The sequence below is a fragment of the Plecotus auritus genome (genome assembly GCF_963455305.1).
Source record: "Plecotus auritus genome assembly, chromosome: 7".
Taxonomy (NCBI): Eukaryota; Metazoa; Chordata; class Mammalia; order Chiroptera; family Vespertilionidae; genus Plecotus; species Plecotus auritus.
The window spans coordinates 164,183,823-164,206,518 of NC_137774.1; the positions used below are offsets into that span (position 1 = coordinate 164,183,823).

Genomic DNA, 22,696 nt, shown 5'->3' on the forward strand with positions numbered 1-22,696 from the left:
CTAGAGGCCTGTTGCACAAAGATTTGTGCAATAGGCCTTCCTTCCCCTGGCTGCCGGCACTCGTTTTCCTCTGGCCCCTTGACCCAGGCCTTCACTCTGGCCGGTGCCTTCCATCTTCGCTCCGGCCGGAGCCTTCAGTCTTCGTTCCAGCTGGAGTGCCACACCTGTAGCTCCCTCTGCCTTCCCCCCCCCCGCCCTCCCCCTCATAGCAGACATCCCACCCCGCCTGGCCACTCCGTGCCTGCATACATGCTTCCCAGAGGCCCAGAGCAGCTGGTGGGGGGGGGGGGAGGCATCTTTGTTGGGTTAATTTGCATACTCACTCCTGATTGGCAGGTGGGCATTGTGGAGTGGTGGTCAATTTGCATATTTCTCTTTTATTGGTGTAGATAGAAATTAAATTGCTTGTTAATATACACATTTATTTCATAGCATGTGCCTATCTGCTGTGAGAGTGTCACTGTGCTGGGTACACTTCCTGACAAGGACACTGTGATGAGAATAAATATGTATTAGACAAACCCTTAAACCCACAGAACTTGTAGCTTTAATCTCATTGTGCTTTCTATCACTTTTTACTGAACTAGGCTGGCTGTAAAAATGTTACTCTAATTTTATAAAGAAAGGAACTTCATTTATGGCAAGTTGAATGACTTTCCCAAGGAAACCTGGTGCTGTAACTAGAACTCATAGCTGTTGTCCCTACTCCTGATTCCTTTATGTATCACACCAGCATTGTAATTTATCCCAAAGTTCTTGGAGTACAATAAATAAATTAATTGGTCAAATAATTTTTTCCAAGAGTGAATATATATTGTCATGCTTTTGTTTTATGTCTTCTTTTAGTCATTTTTATTTCTACCAAATGAACAGTTATATGGGAGATGCCTGAAAAGAAGGGACAACATAATGCTACACAGAAGGAAATGTTTGCAGACCAAGAAAGAAGGAAGGTTAGAAAAGTGAGATGATCTGCTAAAGGGTTTGGAGTCACATCTAAGACTAGTCATTCCTTCTCCAATTCCCCTGGGAACCCAAGAGCAAGCATAGACTCATTCCTTTACTACTTGGGACCCAATCCTGACTGTAACTCCTCATTTCCCATTGTGTATTTCCTAGTCCCTGGAGGAACAAAGGCAAAAGTATGTCTGCAAACACTAAAATGAAAGCTTCCAAAAATGCTCTTGAAAAATCTCCCTCTCATTCTTCCACTGATCTTTTTGGGGAATTAGAGATGTTTCATTAATTTCCCTCTCAATGCAATCATATCAAAGCAACTCTTTTAATAAGGTACTTTATGAGATATTGGGGTATGAGTTTTTAATTAGGGTCCAGATAATATTAGAGCATGTCGAGAAGGTGACCCCAGGCTTTCTAGGGGAGAGAGGAAGAACTAAGATTTGGAAAGCCAGAGAACATCAAAGCACGGGGCAGGAGAATAAAAACTGCATACAGAAAGGGGGACACACAAAAGTGGGGTTAATACCCTGCATGGGGGGCCCCAAGGCTTGAGTACATGCTTGTGCTCAGATCCAGGCTCCATGAAACACTAACTTGGTGCCTGACACAGTTGCTCCCATTCTTGAATCTCTCTCATCTTTAATGAAGGAAAACAGCACTTTATTTGCAATGGTGAAATTTGCTGTTGATATAGATAAAGAACTCTACACGATGTCTAGATTATAGTTACTGTGTAATTCATGGTAACAAGCAGAGCATTTGTAAGCTTCCCAGGCTAACTAGATGGCTATAGGGACACAAGTTGCCTTAGCCAAATGCTGCATAAATGAAATACTGCCTTTATTCCAACATCTGGCCTCCATAGACCACTTTCAAAGGTAAAAGGAGAAGCAGCCTATGAATATGCATGCTTGTCAAAAATGCAATAGTAACTTTGTATTCTATTTCCTCACCTGTGTGTGATATAGTAAACTAATAAGTACAGTTAAACTTTCAGAATATCCCCTAATATTATACATTTTTCAGTTACAACTGAAAATACTAATCCATCTGTCAGGCCATGACTAATGCTTACTATGTGCAAGTCATTGTAAGAATAAAAAAATCTGATTTGTTTAAAAGGGATAAAATTGAGTTTCTAGAAGAATCTGGGACAAATGTCACATATCTAGTATTTCCAAAATAAAGGTGGAGAACTGTTAGCTATGTGAGTGTGGGGCCACTTCTGTTTTTTTTTTACTACCCTTCAGGTTAGTACTGGAGCATAATAGATGTTTAATGACTATTTGTTGAATGAATGAATGTAAATGAAAACAAGAATCTTCTCAAACTATTTAATAATTTGTTATGCTGATAATTGACCTATGTGTAGTATTTATCATATGTCATAAACTTAACTGCTGACTGTCTACAATGGCTTTTATTTTTAGGGAAAATAATCTTCCTCGGTTTTACATCAAAATAATATTACTACAAAGCTGAATGCAGCACTTCAATAATTAGCCATGTACTATGGATTATTTTGGGGCCTTCAGTCTATTTCACTTTAAAAGCATATATGGGGATGGGTAATCTTGGTTTCTTAACAACAGATGGGTTTTTCAAAAGTCCTGGTGCAACCCATGAAGTCCTGACAGTAACACAGACAAGGGATCCTAAAGTTGAAAACCACCAACCGCTGCAACTGTGACATTTAAAATTATAAACTCATTATGTTTATTGCATGGTATGGTTCAGGTTAAATGCATATACTTAGAATCTATTTTGGAAACTAGAATGGACGTCTTTCATATTTATTGAAAAGTAGATGGCCACCTTTTTAATATAGAAATGCAGATGAAAGTTTGTTCAACAGATTTATGCAGCTGTGACATTTATACTTACACTAGAGGCCTAGTGCACGAAATTCGTGCACTTGGGGAGGGGTCCCTCAGTCCAGACTGTGCCCTCTCGCAATCTGGGAGCCCTTGGGGGATGTCTGACTGACGGCTTAGGCCCGCTTCCCATGGGGAGTGGGCCTAAGCCGGCAGTTGGACATCCTTAGCCCTGCTGCGGAGGCAGAAGAGGCTCCCGCCACTGCTGCTGCACTTGCCAGCCAGGAGCCCAGCTTCTGGCTGAGTGGCGCTCCCCCTGTGGGAGCACAATGACCACCAGGGGGCAGCTCCTGTGTTGAGCATCTGCCCCCTGGTGGTCAGCGTGTGTCATAGCAACCAATCATTCCACTGTTTGGCAATTTGCATATTAGCCTTTTATTATATAGGATAGAGGCCCAGTGCACTGGTGCAGGCCAGCCAGCCTGCCCTGATGGGGGCCCCCGATTAGGGTGGAGGTCCCCGATGGGGGATAGGGCCATCAGGGGCGAGGGCTGCAGTTGTTCTGGTCATAAAGGTCGTTCTGCCATTTCGGTCACTGGGCTTTTATTATATAGGATGCTGATGGTGAGTACATGTTGCATTTTAGAGGTGAAGGCATAAAGCAAACATGTCAAACTCGCCACCCTCAGGCCGCATGCCTTGTTTATTTGGTCCGTGTTAGCCTTTGAGTTTGACATGCTTGGCATAAAGGGTCAGCACTTTGTTTATTTGGTATGGTTCATGTTGTGAAATACCCTCCTCTAAATGCCTCTTTACTCTGTAATAGGGTACAGAAAGCCCAAGGGGCATTTTTAATTTTAAGTTACCCAGTGATTAATATAGGTCATATTTATCAAATATTTTAATAAGTCCTCTCACAGTGTTGCAATGTTCAGGATTTATCCACTCATTGCTTCTAGGCTACCACTGGCACGGGAGAATTCTAGAACAAGGATTGTTTCAATCTACTATTATACATCAATGTTATTAACTTGGAAAACGAAAAGCAGTATTTTACATGGTTGGCTTTGTTTTGGCAAATATTTACAGAGAAATTGGAACTGTATCTTGGTTTCTGTTGTTTTCAAACTGAATGCTGTAAGGTTATTCCATTAGTGCCCCCTGCCTATAACCCCCGGGGGGCTCACTGTCCCATCTGGACAGACCCTGGGTGAAGTGCTCTGGTCTCCATGGCCCAAGGGCAGGGCCCTGACTTCTTGTTCTGACTGCCAAGGAAGTGTTTAGTGCTATCGAATGTCATCATGCTTATTGTGCACACTGACACATGTCCATGGGGAACTTGCCTAGAAAGGAATATTCATTATGTTGCTTTGGATTCTGAAATCGTCTCAGATGACAAAAACTATGGAGCTGTTATTGGTACCAACAGTGAAAAAAAAAACACCCTAATTTTTCTCTACCTATAATTCTCTAGTTATATTAATATTGAAGTGATGATACTAATACATTGTTTTGAGATATTTTCAGTGTTAAGAATAAAATTATTCCCTAGCTGGTTTGGCTTAATGGATAGAGCGTCAGTCTGCAGACTGAAGGGTCCCAGGTTCGATTCTGGTCAAGGGCACATGCCTGGGTTGCGGGCTCGATCCCCAGTAGGGGATGTGCAGGAGGCAGCTGATCAATGATTCTCTCTCATAATTGATGTTTCTATCTTTCTCTTCCTCTCCTTTCCCCTCTCAAATCAATAAAAATATATTTAAGAAAAAGAATAAAATTATTATGGTGGCCTTTGTCCCAATAATGAAATATATTTAAAAAAAGAAATTATGTCAATATCCATAACAAGAGAAACTGAAGCTTATAGTGCTTCATGCCCCCTTATTATTAAAGGGCCTTAATTACCACACCCTTGGAGGCGTGTTCTTGTCTGCCTGCACCCTGGGGACAAAGGATCCTAGGAACAGGTCACCTTGTTCCTTTTGGCAAAACCTCTCATAGAGTTGGGTAGGAGAGAAGGGTTGAAGGGGTTCAGTGCTTTCTTTAATGAGCATTACTTCAATATAGTATTTTAATATCTGCATGAGTATTTTTTATAATTAGCTTGGTAATTTAACTTCCCAAATAAAATTTTTGATATCAATTAGCTCTCTGTTATTAAAGTCATAATAGCTTTCTGGTTTTAGATAGTACTATCTAATTAAATGACTATTAAGATCAAAAGTGATAATTTATATAAAATCATTTTGTAAACTATGTGGCAATAGATACATTTATGTTATTATGATATATTTTCTCATTTAGAAAAGTATGAGTTATTAAAATCGTAATGAGTTGTGAGAAGTGAACAATTAAATATCAACAATTAAATCTAATGAAATAATTTTAATAAACTCACAATGACCAAGGATATTCAAACAGACCACATTAGAGTTTAGAAACCCAAGTTTTATTTTTAATGATGAATTAAATCTGTTCCAATTATTTATGGCTTATTATGATGCCACTTCCATTCAGGGAAATTTTCTGCACAAAGGAATAAAATTCATATTATAGCAATATACTAATTTCTATAGCATTCTAAGAAGGAGTCTGAGAAATGGACCGTAGCGGGAGAGGACCATTTCAATTATGTCATAAACCTGATGAAAATTATGCTATGGAAAAAGGAAGCAAAACATTTGTAAAACTAGCTTTCCTGTAATTGTCATATCATCTGTTGCTCAACATTATGTGTATGTGAAAAGTATGTATGTGTGTTCTTGTTCACATATATATTGGTACAAATACATAGTCACATAATTCACCTTCTTTTGTTTCATTGATGAGCTATTCTAAAATATTTCTACATCCATATACAGTATCATTAAAATAGTGTATTACTCATAAAGAAATGTCATTGTTGCTTTATAAAAGTTGAATGACTGTATTTGTTAGATTTGGGATTCTTTACAATCTTTCATTTAATTCAGCTATTTATCTGTGAGCTTTCATTCTCCCCAGTAGATAGGCCCTCATGGATACCTTCATAATATTGTTCTTATTGCATGTTTATCACCAATACTCTCATTCCCCCCGGCTTCTGTGCTATTCCTGCTGGGCTAATTGCTGACATTTCTTTCCAAGTAAAACCTTTCATTACCAGCATCATTGTCTGAAAGTGTTCTGCCCAGTGATTTTGAAATAATATTTACTGCATTAGTCTTTATTTTAACAGATATGTGCATAAAAACTATGTTCACATTTTTTTTCAACTTAGAAAAATAAAATCTACAATGGACTTAATATATTGGTAGAACATATTGATACATGTTATACATAGATAGATATTTTTAATGGTTTTTGGATGATCCAAATCTCACTTAGAATTTAAATATCAACAAATGCTTTTCACACACTGATCCAACAAACAATGTGCTCACATATTGAAATATTAGTATAAATATGTATGCAATCCTCTTAGTAGGTAAACACCTCAGTGTTTGTCTTGGACACCTAACTACATCAGATGAGGGAAACACTGGTGCTTGATGGAGACGTGGAAGTTGGAGTCATCATGTGTTTTAATTATGGGTCATTGATGCTCAGTTTATATCTGTGATTCAGAATTGCATAACAAACATTTATGGTTCCAGTATTTGGGATTTCCTGAAAGTAGGTACACTGATGCATTTTTGAGTCACTTCTTAATTTTGATATTCCTCAGCATGTAACTCAAGTATCAATTTGGTGGCAATAGAATGTCATCAGAATATCAGAAGAAACTTATACCTTTGAGGTTCCCATGTTACTCAAGGAATTGGATGGTTATTTCCGTGTGCCAGATCTTACGAAAATAATAACTATGTGGCCTAGGAACCCCAATGGGATGTCTAAACTATATTTCATTAATCCCTTTCTGTGTTTCCACCCATCAATGAACTGTACTCTCAGGCAAAAAGGTCATTTTTGATCCACATTGACCTCAGAGATAAGCAGAGTTTCCAAACTTTTTGGATTTTAGGAACCAGCAAAAACAACAACAAAAAGACTGAAATATCTTGCCAGCCATAGATATCACATTTTGGAGAAAATACCATATTTGGTAAAAACTTTTGGCAAGTTCCAAGATTTCATTAACAAATTGGGTTATGGGAGAAACCAAGATGGTGGCATAGGTAAACACCTGAACTTGCTGCCTCACACAACCACTTCAAAACTACAACTAAAAGACAAAATAGGTATCATCCAGAACCGCGGGAAGGCTGGCTGAGTGGAAATTACACAACTAGAAGGAAAGAGAAGAGCACACTGAGACTCGGAGGAGGTGCAGAGGTGCAGAAGTGAAGTGCAGAGATACAGAGGCACAGAGAGGGCTGGCAACTGAGTACGCTGTTGTCTTTTTCAATCAGGAGGGAGACACAAGCTCCCAACTGCTCTGAACTCCAGTTCTGGGTGAGACTCTGGGGACCAAGACTCATACAGGGAGAAAATGGACTGTCTGGCATCAGACGGAACTCGAGAGCAGCTTTCTCTTGGAGTTGCTTGCAGCGATCGTTGTTCCTGCACGGTGCCGTGGGGCACAGAGACACAGGACCTCTTCCAGGCAGAGCTGACGGTCAGCCATTGCTGTTTGCTCCACCCTGGTGATTTCCTGAGACCCTGCTCTACCCAATTTACAACCCCACCCAAGCTGTGCACAGAGGCTTTTGCATATGAATGGCCTGGCCCTTTGCATTCTGAAACCTAATGTACTGCAGCTGGGTCAAAGAGCCCCAGAGCCTCCAAAAGAAGACCCAAGGCTCACATTGCTTCACAGCTGGGCCTCATCTAGGCGCCTCCAAACCCCAAACAAAGAGAAGGAATCTCCAGATCTCTCTGTAGCTCCTGCTGCATGGCCTCTCTCCTTGGAGATCCAAGAGCCAGTGTACCCAGTGGTCAGAGAGAGACCATCCAGACTACAACTCTTCAGATCCATAAGAGACACTCTCAGGGGGCAGACTCAGTGAGCACCAAAGCCCCACTGAAGCAAGTCCTGCCCCATAAGGGTGTCTCCAGCACAGAAGTTCTCCCATCATAGACACAACTGATCCTCACAGCCATTTGGCCTGGAGGCCAATTCCTCCCAGTGATACCGACAACAATCAAGGCTTAACTATAACCATTCTGTGCACACATACCATAAAAGGGTACACCAAGGGTGTCCACCTCAGGTAATTAGGGAGGCTGAGCCACTGGGCCTATAGGACACCTAGCACACAAAGCCACTCTATCAACACAGGGAAGCAGCCAAAATGTGGAGATAAAGAAACGGGTCATAAGTGACAGAAATGGAGGAAAGCAAACTACTGGATATAGAGTTCAAAACCACGATTATAAAATTACTCAAGAATCTTCTAGAAACTGCTGATAAATTTAGTGAGACCCTTGAGGATATGAAAAAGGATCAACTAGATATTAAGAATACACTGACTGAAATAAAGAATAATATACAGAGATCTAACAGTAGACTAGAGGATCCCAAGAATCAAGTTAAAAATTTGAAATACGAAGAAGCCAAAAACACTCAACTGGAAAAGCAAAAAGAAAAAAGAATCCAAAAATATGAAGATAGTGTAAGGAGCCTCAGGGACAACTTCAAGTGTACCAACATCTGAATTATGGGGGTGCCAGAAGAAGAGAGAGAGCAAGATACTGAAAACCTATTTGAAGAAATAAGACAGAAAACTTCCCCCACCTGGTGAAAGAAATAGTCCAGGAAGCGTAGAGAATCACAAACCAAAGGAATCCAAAGAGGACCACACCAAGACACATCATAATTAAAATGCCAAGGGCAAAAGACAAAGAGAGAATATTAAAAGCAGCAAGAGAAAAACAGTTAGTTACCTACAAGGGAGTACCCATACGACTGTCAGCTGATTTCTCAACAGAAACTATGCAGACCAGAAGGTAGTGGAAAGAAATATTCAAAGTGATGAATAGCAAGAACCTACAACCAAGATTACTCTGCCCAGCAAAGCTTTAATTTAGAATTGAAGGTCAGATAAAGAGCTTCACAGATAAGAAGAAGCTAAAGGAATTCATTACCGCCAAAGCAGTATTATATGAAATGCTGAAGGGTATTCTTTAAGAAGAGGAATAAGAAAAAGGTAAAGATAAGAATTATGAACAACAAAGTGACAACAAATACATTTCTATCAACAAGTGAATCCAAAAATCAAGTGAATAAAAAGTCTGATGAACAAAATAAACTGGTGAATATAATAGGATCAGGGGCATAGAAAGGGAGTGGAGTGACAATTCTTGGGGGGAAAGGGGTGTGGGAAGAGACTGGACAAAAATCGTACACCTATGGATGAGGACAGTGGGGGGAGGTAAGGGCAGAGGGTTAGTGGCAACGGGGTGGAGGGGAGCTATGGGGGGAAAAAGAGGAACAACTGTAATAATCTGAACAATAAAGATTTATTAGAAAAAAAATAAAGGCAAAAACAACAACAAATTGGGTTATGAAGAAAACAAAATACACAAAAATGTCATTAAATACGTATAGCTAAATATGTTTTAAACTTCTACAAAAATGTTTTAGAAAACACAAGCTTCCAAAAAGATATAATAGAAATAAACTACTCATTTGAGATAAAACTTGCTGTGATAATTAACTTTTCTCCTTTAGCACTATTTCTTTCAGTTTTCCAGGACATTGCTGTGGCATCCTGATCTGTTAAAGCGAATGGGCCCTTGCATTTTTGTTGTTGTTATAAACACTGCACTTACTTTTTATGTTTATGAGCCAGTCCTTAATGTATATTAACTTTAATGAATATTAAAGTTTTCCAGTTGTACTTATTGGTGACATGTTTTAGTTAAGTTCTGTACTTTTCATAAATTATCATGGTGACTGAAGATAGACATTTTCAGCTCTTGGTCTTCACTCCATATGTTAAAAGGCCGTAAAAGGAATAGCCACTTGCTCTCTCCCCTCTACCTGTAAATCTTCCCATTGAAGGTTTAGTGAAGGGAAAAGTGACTTGCATTTCCTTTCATTTAAGGAAGTGCAACTAAATCATCCAAATGTAAGCTGACAAAGGACTTTTAAATCTCTGTATACAATATGGACCTTAAATGACCTTTATAATGATAAGTAAAACCATAGTTGGTGGTGGATTACTTAGTAGGTAGATTGGATAGGGACAGCTTTGGAGGACTGGCTGGCCTTGGACCCCAGCTGATTCTGGAATTACTCCTCATCAGAACTTTCTTCCTTGGTGTGGGAACAGGGGTAGACCATCTGATTTTTCATAGTTGTACAAACTCCATAAGAACACGATGTTTTGGTTTTTAGGCATTATTCCTGGAAGACACACTTGAAACCTCGTAAATGATCGCTAGTGGTTCAGAATATCATGTGCGAAGGCAAACTGTCTAGTTCAACTTCAGGTTTCACGATTTATAATCTGTGCCATTTGGAGCAAATTGCTTAATCTCTATGAATGCCTTTCCCCATGTATAAATGAGATAAAAATTTGCTCCTTTCAGATATGTGCAGAAACAATAGTAAAATTCCACTCTATGCATAAGCTGTTTTTTTTTTTAGTAAAATAAAAAACTCATGTATTCCTTATTATATGAGGATGTAGATAAAGGCAGTTCAGGGATGTGTTATCCAATGGTGTGTTACCTACCCAATATCATGCCAGCTCTTCTTATTGTCATTATTTTTCATATCCCCAGTCCTGAATGCTCAACTGTGAAGTGAGAAAAATCACATCATTGGCAGAGGCCATATTATGAATTTAGGACAAGAAATAGGTAACAGAGCATAAATCTGCAGAGCCCAGTGTTAAATTTTCCTCCAGTCCATCAGATGACATGAGAAGTTGTGAAAATGCCAAGGATATATTTCATTCTAGGTGGGCGGTTATGGAGAGCAGCCTCCTTATTTAGGACATTTTTTTTACTTCATTTTTATTTTTATTTAGGAGATTTTAAGAGGTGTAAGCACAGCCTATAGGTATCCAAACAAACACTAGTTTCAAATATGCAATATCAATTCTAGAACCAGCTTCAGTTGTATCATAGAGACAAGGCCTCAATCTTCTCGAGACCGTATTTGGGAAATGTATAGAAATAGAGGTGTTTTCCAAATGTCTTGTAAAATATTCTTCAAAATTCTCAAAAAAAAAAGAAAAGAATTATTTTGACTAATGATAAGGCACTGAGCCTGTTGTGATTCACATCTGTTTCATATGCAATGTTACAGAACCTGCAAGCATGGTTCTTTTATTAAAGACTAGTGCCCTGGTGCACGAATTCATGCACATTGAAAGGAAATTAATTAGAAAATGGCCGGTGGGTTTGGACTGGGCAAGATGGGCCAGACACGCCTTATAGCCAACCTCCTGCGGTCTCTCCCCGGCCGGCCGCTCCTGGAGTGGCGCCATGGCTTGAAGGGCATCTGTGGAGTGAGCAGGGTCCCTCTGGTAGGTGAGGTCCCTCGGCCTGGCCTGTGTGGATTGGGTCGAAACTGGCTCTCTGACATCCCCCAATGGGGTCGTGGAGTGCTAGAGGGCACTCTGCAAAGTTGCTGTCATACAGGGTGTGGAACACAAATGCAAGTGTGCAGTAAAACAGATTTGGGGCTGAGAGTGCCCCAGCAACAATATAACCCACGGCCGAAGGTGGAATTGCGCGGCCCCACAAGGAATCAGGCTCCCTCCTCTCTGGTTTTGGGGTGCATCATACGAGAACTGCCGCTGCCAAATCACTGCAGCTCGGCAGCTCCTGCGCTGAGCGTCTGCCCCCTGGTGGTCAGTGCGTGTCATAGTGACTGGTCAGATGGGCAGAGGGACACTTCGCATATTAGCCTTTTATATATATAGATCAGTTTGGACTTGTGAAGTCTTGCTCTCTATGCTGCACCACACACATTCAACCCCAACATAGGACAAAGAACCAACTCAGAGACTGTCCTGAGGCATTGAAGAAGAAATGGAACAAATACACTAGGATTCATAAAAGATTACTGACCAAATATTTTAATACAACTTTCAGTTGAAAAAAATGTTGACACACAAAAAGCATGAGGAGAGGCGTAGAGTCTAGAGTTACAGGAATGCCAGCCTATGGAGCCGGTCCTTCTGTAACCCCTCTTCCATGACAGAGTACGGCAGCCACCATCCTTTATAACTTCCTGAGGCACAAGTTTGATTTTGAAAGTAAGAGGGCAGAGTTCCAGAGGAAATGTAAGAAATTTTAATACTACCCAAGGAGAACTTATCCTACAGGGAATCATTATACCCACATAGTTATGTAGTTACGATTGGACATATGGAAATGTCTCACATTTTTTAAGAATATGCTCATGTTTGTTTCAAATGCACCCCTGTGATTTCTTTGAACCTTAGTATTGTTTTTTAAAGAGTATTTTTAAAGTATTCTCTTTGGCTAGTGGTTTAGTCAAACACATTGTGGGAAGGACTTAAAATGCTTACTCATGTGCGCTTTCTTATTGGTATTCCTTAGTTGTCTCAGCCCAGGGCAATGACATAATACCTAAGTCCTGCAAAAGAAACAGGGCCCACTCTGTTTTGACAGAGTAGTATTCATGATCACCACTTTACATAAATGTTAAAGAATATCAAATAAAGACATGAGCTAATTATGCAAAAAATGAAACAAATGCTTCTCTTAATACTCTGAGATCAAGATGCAATATTCTTAGTAGTCAGATAAAATGAGTTATGTCTTACAAGACAGTGTCTTCAATATGGGATTGAGATATGGAAAAGGGTAAAATATGATAGACACTTTCCATCTGAGTTCTGCCATAAGGAAACCCTCCTTTCTAAGTTAAAATTTGCATTCTTCCAAGGCATTTGAGAGAGAGAGAGAGAGAGAGAGTGTGTGTGTGTGTGTGTGTGAGAGAGAGAGGGGGAGGGGAGAAAGAGAGAGTACTTTAAAAATGTGTATCTGCATTTGTTATTGTTAATATTATTTGGAAAGTGCATATAGTAAAACTGGTGCATTATGGCATTTTAGGGGTACTCCATAGAGCATATGTGTTTCAACCTCTGATTAATGCATTTTACGAATTGTGTCCTATATTCATTCTCTTGTAACAATTGCCATCATGTAATTGGTTACTGGGGATTCCTGCCTTCAAGCTTTGTTTATGCCAAAGATACACATTCATATAATTGCTCATTTATACGGTCAGACAGCCAAGGAGTTTGCTGAACTGTTGCCGCATGGTAAACTACATATCCTATTTGAGAAACCAAGGGTGCTTTGAATACAGTGAAATTAATTTCATGCCAGGTTAGAGCACTGCCCCTGAAATCCTCTGGTCTTCTTAATCTGTCCTTGCATGAGCTTTACTTTAAGGCATAGAGTGAATGAAAGTGACCAACTTGTCTGGTGTAAAGCTACCGTATAAGAAGTTTATGCCCAGATAGGGCAAATGAAAACGAAAATATATTTTATTAATGGGATTTAGTATAGCCTACCCTCCTAGTTACGGGGTTCAAACTTACACTGATTCAGGAGTGAGTGCTAATGTATGATGTCATGTATTTCCCCCCACTAAGTACCAAATGTCCTATTTCTGAGTGGATCCGACACTAGGTCATGTTTAGCAGCAGCAGGCAGCACAGGGGTTTTGGTTTTATGGGAGAAGCTGTCACTACCAGGGCCCCAGGCAAACGTCCAGCATTGTTTGTTTGACTTCCTTCCTCTAGCTTTTCTCCTCTTCTTTCCTCTCCCACGGCCTGCAATCCATTCTCACCGTGGACAGCAGAGATAACTGCGGACTACAAATGAAAAGCTGAGCCGGCCCTAAAAATATTACTCCTTGCAGCTATTTAATTGCAAAAGAACCTTTGCACTGGAGCTCCACTGTGCCCCTTGGAAGACAGGCTCAGTAATTTGACTGTCAATCATTTGTAATTTTATACCTTAGAGTCTGGAGGGATAATAAATAGAATTAGAGAGTTTTTACAGTGGAATGTGGATTCTTAGAAAATGAAAAGCCAAAATTTTTGGAGAGTCAAGTCTTTAAAAAATAGTTTGTAAAGATAATGTTTTATTAAAATAGCAAAACTAAACTCTTCACATTAAACTTATTTGGAAACCTTTCTAAAGTTGGTCACTCATTTATAACTAGAGGCCTGGTGCATGAAATTCATGCATGGGGGGGGTGGTGTCCCTCAGCCCAGCCTGCGCCCTCTCACAGTCCGGGACCCCTCAGAGGATCGGGCCAAAGCCGGCAGGCAGACATCCCTCTCACAATCTGGGATCCCTCGCTCCTTATCGCTCGCCTGCTTGCTACTCCTTACCACTTGGCTCGTTACTCCTGCCATAGAGGCAGGAGAGGCTCCGGCCACTGCCGCTGTGCTTGCCGGCTGTGAGCCCAGCTTCTGGCTGAGCGGTGCTCTCCCTGTGGGAGCGCACTGGTCGTTCTGGTTGTTCCGCCATGATGGTTGCTTAGGCTTTTATTATATAGATGTTAGTGCTTTCCTATATTAGTGCTACTTATTCTTCTACCTTATTGTCACTATTAGTAGGTAAAAGGGCCAGTACATTAAAATGCATTTTTTAAATTTCTTTTTAAACCTTTTTCTCAGCAATTAGATTATTTGTTCAAAAGGACCACAACATAGTAATTATTTTAGAATTGATGATGCCATAACAAATAGTGATTTCTTCATCCTCCAGTTCTGCTTTTATTTTGTAAGAATTAAAAGTTCTTTATTTTCTTTTAAAACAAAAATGGTAAGGATATTGCTCAACACCTCTGAAGTTAAAATGGTACATATTTATTTTTAAATCACAAACGTTAATAGGTAATTAATGTTCCTATTTTTATGTATGTCTGTTATAATTTCCAAAAATCTAGGATTGTAAATAATTTAGAGTTTGTTTTTTAAGTATAACACACATAAGGAAAAGGGCATATATCAAGTATACAGCTTACTCAAGATTATGTGTGTAAAGACAGCTATAATTGTGCATTTGGTTACTAATTTATTTTCTTTGCAGAATAGGATTTCATTTTGCACATGTATCATACTACCATCCATTGTCATCTCTGGGCATTTCTATAGTGTCCAGTTGGGAATGATATGAATATTGCTGGTATGAGCATCACAGTAGATATCTTTGGGTATCTTAAGGCCACATTTCTCTTGACTGTATGTCTAGGAGCAGAGTTGCTGAGACAAAGTATGCATGTAAATAGTTTTAAAAGAGATTGATAAACATAAAATTTCTTTTACCATTGTACATTCCCACTCAAAAGGCAGAGAATGTATAACTACAGAAAAATTAAAACACCCCCCAAATAACAAAGAAGTTGTTCTAGGTAGTGAGTCACATACTTTGTTTTCATAGCCTAAAGACATTTAAAACAAAGAAAGTGCATTGAATCAAAGAGAGACAAAGGATGCATCAAAGGAATAACAATGAGCTGGCAATGCTCATGGGGAAGTGGGAACAGATAAAGCCATTGCTGAAATAAAATCATGTCAGAAGCATCAAGAAGAAGAGATAATGCAGAAATACAGAGGACTGCTAAGAGGAAGTAAAACAGAAGAGAGGGAAAAAAAGACAAAAACAACAAAAAAGAAGGCAGTAGATATAGAAGAGAGACAGGATCTAATGTATGGGTGGTGGCTGTTCTCACCTGGGAGAGTAATTCTCCTAAAAGAAGAATATAAGCCTGGCTTTTTTAATACTCTTTTTCAATGTTCAGTGTCAGAAGGCATGTGAATGACTTATTCGTAGATATTGTATAATCGTCTAAGCAGGGGCATGAGTTCTCCAACTCCAGGATTGTCCTCACGTAAAATGAGGGTGAGCTGTATTTTTGGAGGCACCATTCTAGCTGAATAAAGTGTCTCGGGTTGTGAAGCAGGGATATTTTCTTATCTTGCAGGCAACAGAAAATCTTATCAAATATGCATCGACAGGAAATACAGGCACCCGTGAGCCTTTCTTACCTAATTGTCTTAGAAATGACAGACTCAATTAGGATCTAGATCAAAGTACATGATTTAAATCTAGTCATGCAGATGTATTAAAAGACAGTGGGACTGGTGTGGGGAGATATGTACTGTCTGAAGTTGTTATAAAAGCTTGTATTGTTTTAAATATAATCAAATCTAATTTTAAAAGTCTCTTTGTTCTTATTTTAGTTAACACTAAGTAGGATCCTTTTCAAATGAGAACTGGTAATTTTTCTTTTCAACATCATCAAATATTATGAAGAAAACATTTCTTCAATAATATATCATCATAGTAATAGCTATGATAGCCTAATTACTTTGGGGGGTTATCTCTGTTTTAAATAACTTGCCCCAGGTCATCTAATTATAAAATGTGGATCTGGGGAGCACTTGGTACACAGTTCAATAAAAAGTGTCTAAAATATTTTGCTCAATTTATGTTTTTTAGAAGCCATGGTTAAAAGAGAGAATCAGGTAAAAGACTCAGAAGTTATTCAAGGTACTATAATAGCTGGGGTGGCTGGGTGGCTATCAGTGCATAAAATTCATCTTCAAAGTCGGCACCTAGACAATTTCTCTTTTCTGTGAGTCTTTGGGTTGTTCAGATTTTGCCACATTTTATGCCTTTTTTGAATTACAATGTCATTTTAAAAATTGAGATAATTTCAGGAAACTGGTGTTTGTCACACTGTCTGTCTTTGAGATAAAAACTAGATTGGTTTTGAATATGAACTTCAAACAAATTTGAATCTATCTCTTGCCTTTGAGTTCACCAAGGGGAAAAAGTCCACATTCAGTTTGAGAAAATTTTATAATTCTGTGGTATTTCTTTTTTTTTTAATTTTCTTGTTGAGATACAGAGAGCTAAGGATTCAGATGTACCAATTCAGGGCAAAGGAATGGAAGATTAGAAAACTAGATTTTGCTAGGCAGGGTAGTGGGAGGGTCCTTTTGTGATGAAATGTTGCATAAATAATGCCAATGGGGGTCTAAATTCACTGTTGCCATGGAGACCTTTGTGCCTGGCTGAACTCAATGCTTTTCTCTTTTAAGAAGGCAACCACTAGGCTTGTGGTATCTCTGATGCATCTTGCTTTGCTTTCTCTTAAACTGCTTGCAAGAGAAAGCAGAAATTAAACTATGATAATTTGGTTTCCTGACTTTTTCAAGGCTGTTCTTCCAGTCCTTTCGTGATTTCCTGATTTTTGAGCTCTTCTGGGGTCCTTTGGAAGCCCTGGCGCGGGGAGGGAGGAGCAGGTGGGAGAAGCCTGGAACGCCGGCACCCGCTGCCTGGGCTGCGGGGAGAAAGTCGCCCCTCATCTTTGTGACTAGGCGACTTGTTTGCCTAGACTGCAGTTTTGAAGTGTTTAAGGATCATTTGTTTCCAAAGGTAAAAGAGAAAAAGTGAAAACTAAACCTATCTTTCTTTCTTTTTCAATTCTTTCATTATTGATGTTGCTTTTGTGATGTTTTTGGCTAAAGTTTTAAAACTGCAGGTTGAGTGTTCTGTGTAGAAAACATGGGTGGGATTGATTTCTGGCCTCACGGTTGTCAGTTTATTCAGTGCATTGATGTTGAAATTGTAAATGGCAAGTAACTAAATTAAAGGAAAGCAATTGCAAGGATCGATGTGCCATTTTCTACCAGCTAACGGTTATAACTGCTTAATAATTGTTCTAGTAAGACTTAGTTTGTCATAGATATAGCCTTTAGATTTGTGAAAGTTATGATTGTCCATGTAAAGAGCCATTTTTATTTAAGTATTAAGTAATTAAAAGTTGATTTGGAAACTGTGGGTCTTTTTTCTCATTGGGCATACAATTACACTAATAATGTCCAGAAAGACATTATTCCTTGACAGTAAAGGCATAAAAATTCCCTGATCAGAGTCACTATGTAAAGCCACTGCAAAAATTCAGTATTGGACAGCTAACTTGTTGCATTGGCTTCCCTTTCTCGCAGAGATTAGTTGGTTCTCGATGAGCTTTACATTGGAAATATAATACAATAATTACATGTTTTGATAATTCTAAAAGGTGTAAATGGGATGCACACATCCAATAATTATGGGAAAGCTTTACCATACAAAGTTTTCTAGATTGCTTTTACTCAGATAACTCATTGAGAGAATCATTGACCCAAATTTATGACTTCATAGATATCAACTGTATCGCCTTTAGAGTTAACAATATTAGTAATGCTCAACAGATTAAAAAAAATAATTTGACTTCAGAATTTCAGACATCTGGTAATTATAAACATGAAAATTTATGGGAGTTGTATATTTTATTGTTAATTTATTTGTAAAACAGGTGTACATTGGAGAGTTGTAGGTAATACGAATGCCTGGAGAGTCTTGAAGTTTTTATCTTTTGAGTGTTTCCAAATGAATGACAAATGACAGAGAATAATTTTCAAGTTAATAATGTCAATCACAAGATAAAATTTCTACTTGATTAAAATTATTTGAAATTTGAATGACTTTGTAGCTCATGTACTAAGTACAAATAATGACCATGCTGACTCAAATAATTTATTTTTATCAGAAACATAGCACATGTTTTAGAATTTTAATTGCCTAAGGCGGATATGATTTATTTTGCAGATACTAACAAGGGATCACTCACTTATATTCTAGGGGTACCTCTTAGTAAATATTTCATTTAAATGAATTAGAAGTCACAAGTTTATATTAATCCTATTAAGGCTCAGAGACCTTTTCATTTTTAGTGAATGAAAGTAAACCTTAATGATATAGATTGAAAATAATGAGTTAAGAAAACTTTAACCTTTGAAAGTTTTTTTCATGCATTGACTGTTATTATTAATAATACTGTCAAAATGTAAGGTAAATGATTGTGAAGCTCTACTTTAGGAATATAGGGTCTAGGCATTCATACTTTGTGTAACATCAATGTAATGGGTTCAAGAGACATTAAGTCTTCATTATAATGCATGTTATCCAAATAAAGAGATTTTTTGTAAAGGATTAACTAGCTAGATAGCCCATTACCCCCACATTGCCAGATAGAATTATTTTATATGGGAAGGAAATTTAAACTATTTGCAAGGTGTTTTTTTTTTTGTTTGTTTGTTTTAATTCAGATATGTATACCATGTGGATACCTCCAAAAATTCTTCAGGTTATAGTCTAGCACATAGCAGAAAGACAAACAAAATTTGACTTAAAAGAAATACGCATTCTAAGGATTTCTAAATGCCTCATTGCAAAATCCTTTCTGGATTATTAAGTTTTATGCACACAATTAAGAAAAATAGTTTCAATTGTTTAAAAAATATATTTACCCAGACAATATAAGATTGGGTCCAACTCGGCTGATTACATTGTCAAGTTGTGGGATTATAGCTAGAACATCTAACCAAACATTCTAGTTGGCATGATTTAGGTATACAGATTTGTGTTTGTATTTTTACAGGTAGCTTACCAACTTGGAAATTCTGATTTAGAGTTTTGTTTTATAGCTTTATCATTCTTATGTTTGCAATACCTTATATTCAGCAACCTTTGTTGAGTCCCTCCTGTGTGCTAAAATAAACATTGTATGAGGTGCTGTGTACAAAAATAGAAAGAGGTATTCCCTAGGGTCCAAGGACTAAAAAATCAGGTAGGGATGCAGATGTGAGAACTAGTGACTGTAATGCAGTAAAATAATTGCTGTAATAGAGGCATGGCCAAGGAGAACATGAAACAATGCTCTATACAGTGCATTAAAATACGATAATATGCTCCTCCCAGCTTCACTGAGATAAAGAGAGGTTAAGTGACTTGCTTGAAATAACTGGTAATAGATGACTATGAAGATTATTTCCCAGTGGCAGCCAGAGAAATCCTATAAAAATGTAAATCCTATCATGTTACTACTTTATGCAGAGTAAATGCAAAGGACATATAAACCCCTTTGTAGTCTGCAGCCCTGTCTATCCCCACATTTCCTAAGTCTTCCTTCCCTCTTCTCTCTGCTCCTGCATACAAAACTCCTTGCTTCTACCATAGAACATAATCCCAGCACATGGCTTTTGCATTTGCTACTTACCTATACTTAAAACACTACCTCCCTACTAACCAGTCACCCCAGTAAATCTAATAAAATAAAATAAAATAACACACACACACACACTACCTCACCTCCCCAAACCCCAGCCCAGATAGGCACATGCCTCACTCCCTCATTTCTTTCTGATCTTGACTCACATGTCACCTTGTTAGTGAATTCATTCTTGGCAATCCAACTTAAATTGCCTCCCTCATCTTCTTTTCCTGCATTATTTTCCTCCATTGCCTTTACCTCCAGTGCAGTGGTCGGCAAACTCATTAGTCAACAGAGCCAAATATCAACAGTACGACGATTGAAATTTCTTTTGAGAGCCAAATTCTTTAAACTTAAACTTCTTCTAACGCCACTTCTTCAAAATAGACTCGCCCGGGCTGTGGTATTTTGTGGAAGAGCCACACTCAAGGGGCCAAAGAGCCACATGTGGCTCGCGAGCCGCAGTTTGCTGACCACCGCTCCAGTGGATCTCTCCCTAATCATTGGCCCACTTGGTTTAACATCTGTTTTCTCCACTAGAAGGTAAACTCCATGAGGGCTAGGGGCTTTTGACTGATTTTTTTGGTCAAATACAAATAGGAGTTCAGAATTTCCTGTCTATGGCAAGATCTGTGACCACTGATGGACTCTTAGGGAGAAGTCCCAGCGTCTTCTCCCCTTTTATCACTCTCTAGGCCTATTATTCTAGCCCTGTTCACTCTCTAGCTGTAAAAACTTGACCAATGTACTCAGCCTCTGTAGCTGTCTATTGCCTCCACTGAAAGAGGTGTGCCTGTTACTATAACAGTGTATACAATCTCTAAAATAATAAATTATGTATTTTATAATTTTTTAATATACATTGATGAGAAAAAAATTATGCAATAGCCTGGATTATTTATGTGGTCATATTCAGTAAGCAGTTCTGTTAAATTTCTACAGAGAAAAACACACAAAATACATTCTTAGGATCCTAAAAATCACCAATAAATATTAATCATGTCCATAGTGGTATTTTATAGATTTTGGCCATATCTAATGCCGGTTTACCTCAAAATTTGTGGATTACTGGCCTCTGTCCCATTAAATTCATCCTACATTTTACAAATTTAATTAAACTCAGCACATGCAGTTTTAAAAATAAACTCTGCCAGCTCTAGGAATAAACACTATAATGTACCTAATTATTTAATGACCTCTAGTGTGTGAATATTTTTCAAAGCCATGAGGGCCACTTCTTCTAGAAACCAAAGTATGGAGTTAGTCTGCAGCTTCCAATGGCACTAGATTGTTTTTAAAGAAGAAAAGCTAATGTTCGCTGTTGGTGAACTGTCTGTTCAGTATGAAGCAAAGAGATTTTAGAGCCTTTCTGCATCCCATAAGCCTCAACTGCCATTTCACTTACAGTGTAACATTTGAGTACACACTCCTGAGAGAGGAACTATGAATACAATCATATATTGTGTAGCCTACACATCAACCACATGTCCCTTCTTCACGAATTTCAACTGCTTTCGCTCATTTCAAGCCTTTATGCCCTTCTGAACCAATTTCTGATCATTTGCATTAGCATTGAGAGTTTATGTGAGAGATCCTATACTCAGCATTGTAATGGTAAAAGTAATTAAATTTAGGGCCGAGGTTGGGATCACCTGCACGCACGTTATTCATGGAGCACTTCTGCCAGAAATTAGGAACTATAAACACAGACGTGAAGATGAAAAAGCCATATAGCGGGAACCTCTGACTCAGCTGTGGGGCTGTGTTGCATAATCACAGGCCCATGGGTTGTTGGGCCTTTTTGCTGCTCCTGGTTCGATTTCAGCACAGGAAGCTGACCTGACACTAGTTTACAGACCCTGGCACATACCAGCATACACTGAGTGGCCAGATTATTATGATCTCTGAACGCACAATAATCTGGCCACTCAGTGTGTGTGTGTGTGTGTGTGTGTTAGAGGCCCGGTGCAAGAATGCATGTATGGGTGGGGTCCGGCCACCCTGGCCAGGGGGAGGGGACGACATGGGGATTGGCCGGCCTGCCTGCTGGTCGAACTCCTGGTCGAGGGGACAATTTGCATATTAGCCTTTTATTATATAGGATATACACTGAGTGGCCAGGTTATTATGCGTTCAGAGATCATAATAATCTGGCCACTCAGTGTATATTTGGCAAATTCAGTTCACACATATTGGCCACAAGACATATATTTTTCATGTAGGGTATATGGAATTATATAGGAACTTTGCATTTTTTGTTTAAAAACATAAATCTGACCCTATTTTTGTTATTGCTTTGAAATAATAACTGGTACACTTATTGGGCAAATCCAGTGCCATCCTGATTATTTGTTTATAACATCTCACAAAATCCTTATGTGTTAGATAATATCTCTGTAGAATAGCTGAGGAACATTAAGCCGAGTAATTATTTTGTTAGGCAGTATGTCTAAGATTACAGAAATTAGTGCAAGAGTTAGGACCCACGTGTGCTTAACTCTGAAGCTCACTCACCTTCTGCCTTCTAACCACAAGCACGTCACTTCAGTTTTGGAAAACTTACTTAGATTTTTTCCTGTTTACAGATACTCCTTTTACATCTCTCCGCCCCCTTCCTGCTCCCCACCCCATCTCTCCCTCTGTTTTTCTTTACTCTTCACCTCTAGCCAGACACTCCAGGCTGTTCTCCCAAATGGTTTGACCCACTAATCAGTGTGTTCCTGTTTGGAATCCTGCAGGGCCTGGAGCTCAGGGATTGGTAATGGGGTGAAACTGAATATCCATATTAGACTTACTTGAGCAGCTGTTAGAAATGCAGCTTCCTTCTCACTGTCTCAAAGGCTGGAGTTGGACATCTACATTTTTAATGGGTTCCCTGGAGGATTGCTCAACCGAT

The 22,696-nt window shown here is 38.8% G+C and overlaps 1 protein-coding gene across 7 annotated transcripts in view; it reads left to right on the forward strand.

The window, feature by feature from the left end:
- The window catches only part of CTNND2 (catenin delta 2), an 804,920-nt gene that overhangs the window by 272,856 nt on the left and 509,368 nt on the right, over positions 1–22,696 (forward strand). Inside the window, exon 1 of one of the 7 annotated variants that reach the window (XM_080680437.1) lies at positions 16,920–17,141. The exons of the other annotated variants lie outside the window; for them this stretch is intronic. The gene's annotated coding sequence lies outside the window, so the exon portion shown is untranslated. Of the gene's footprint in view, positions 1–16,919; positions 17,142–22,696 lie in introns of those variants that run through there. 7 annotated transcript variants of the gene reach the window in all.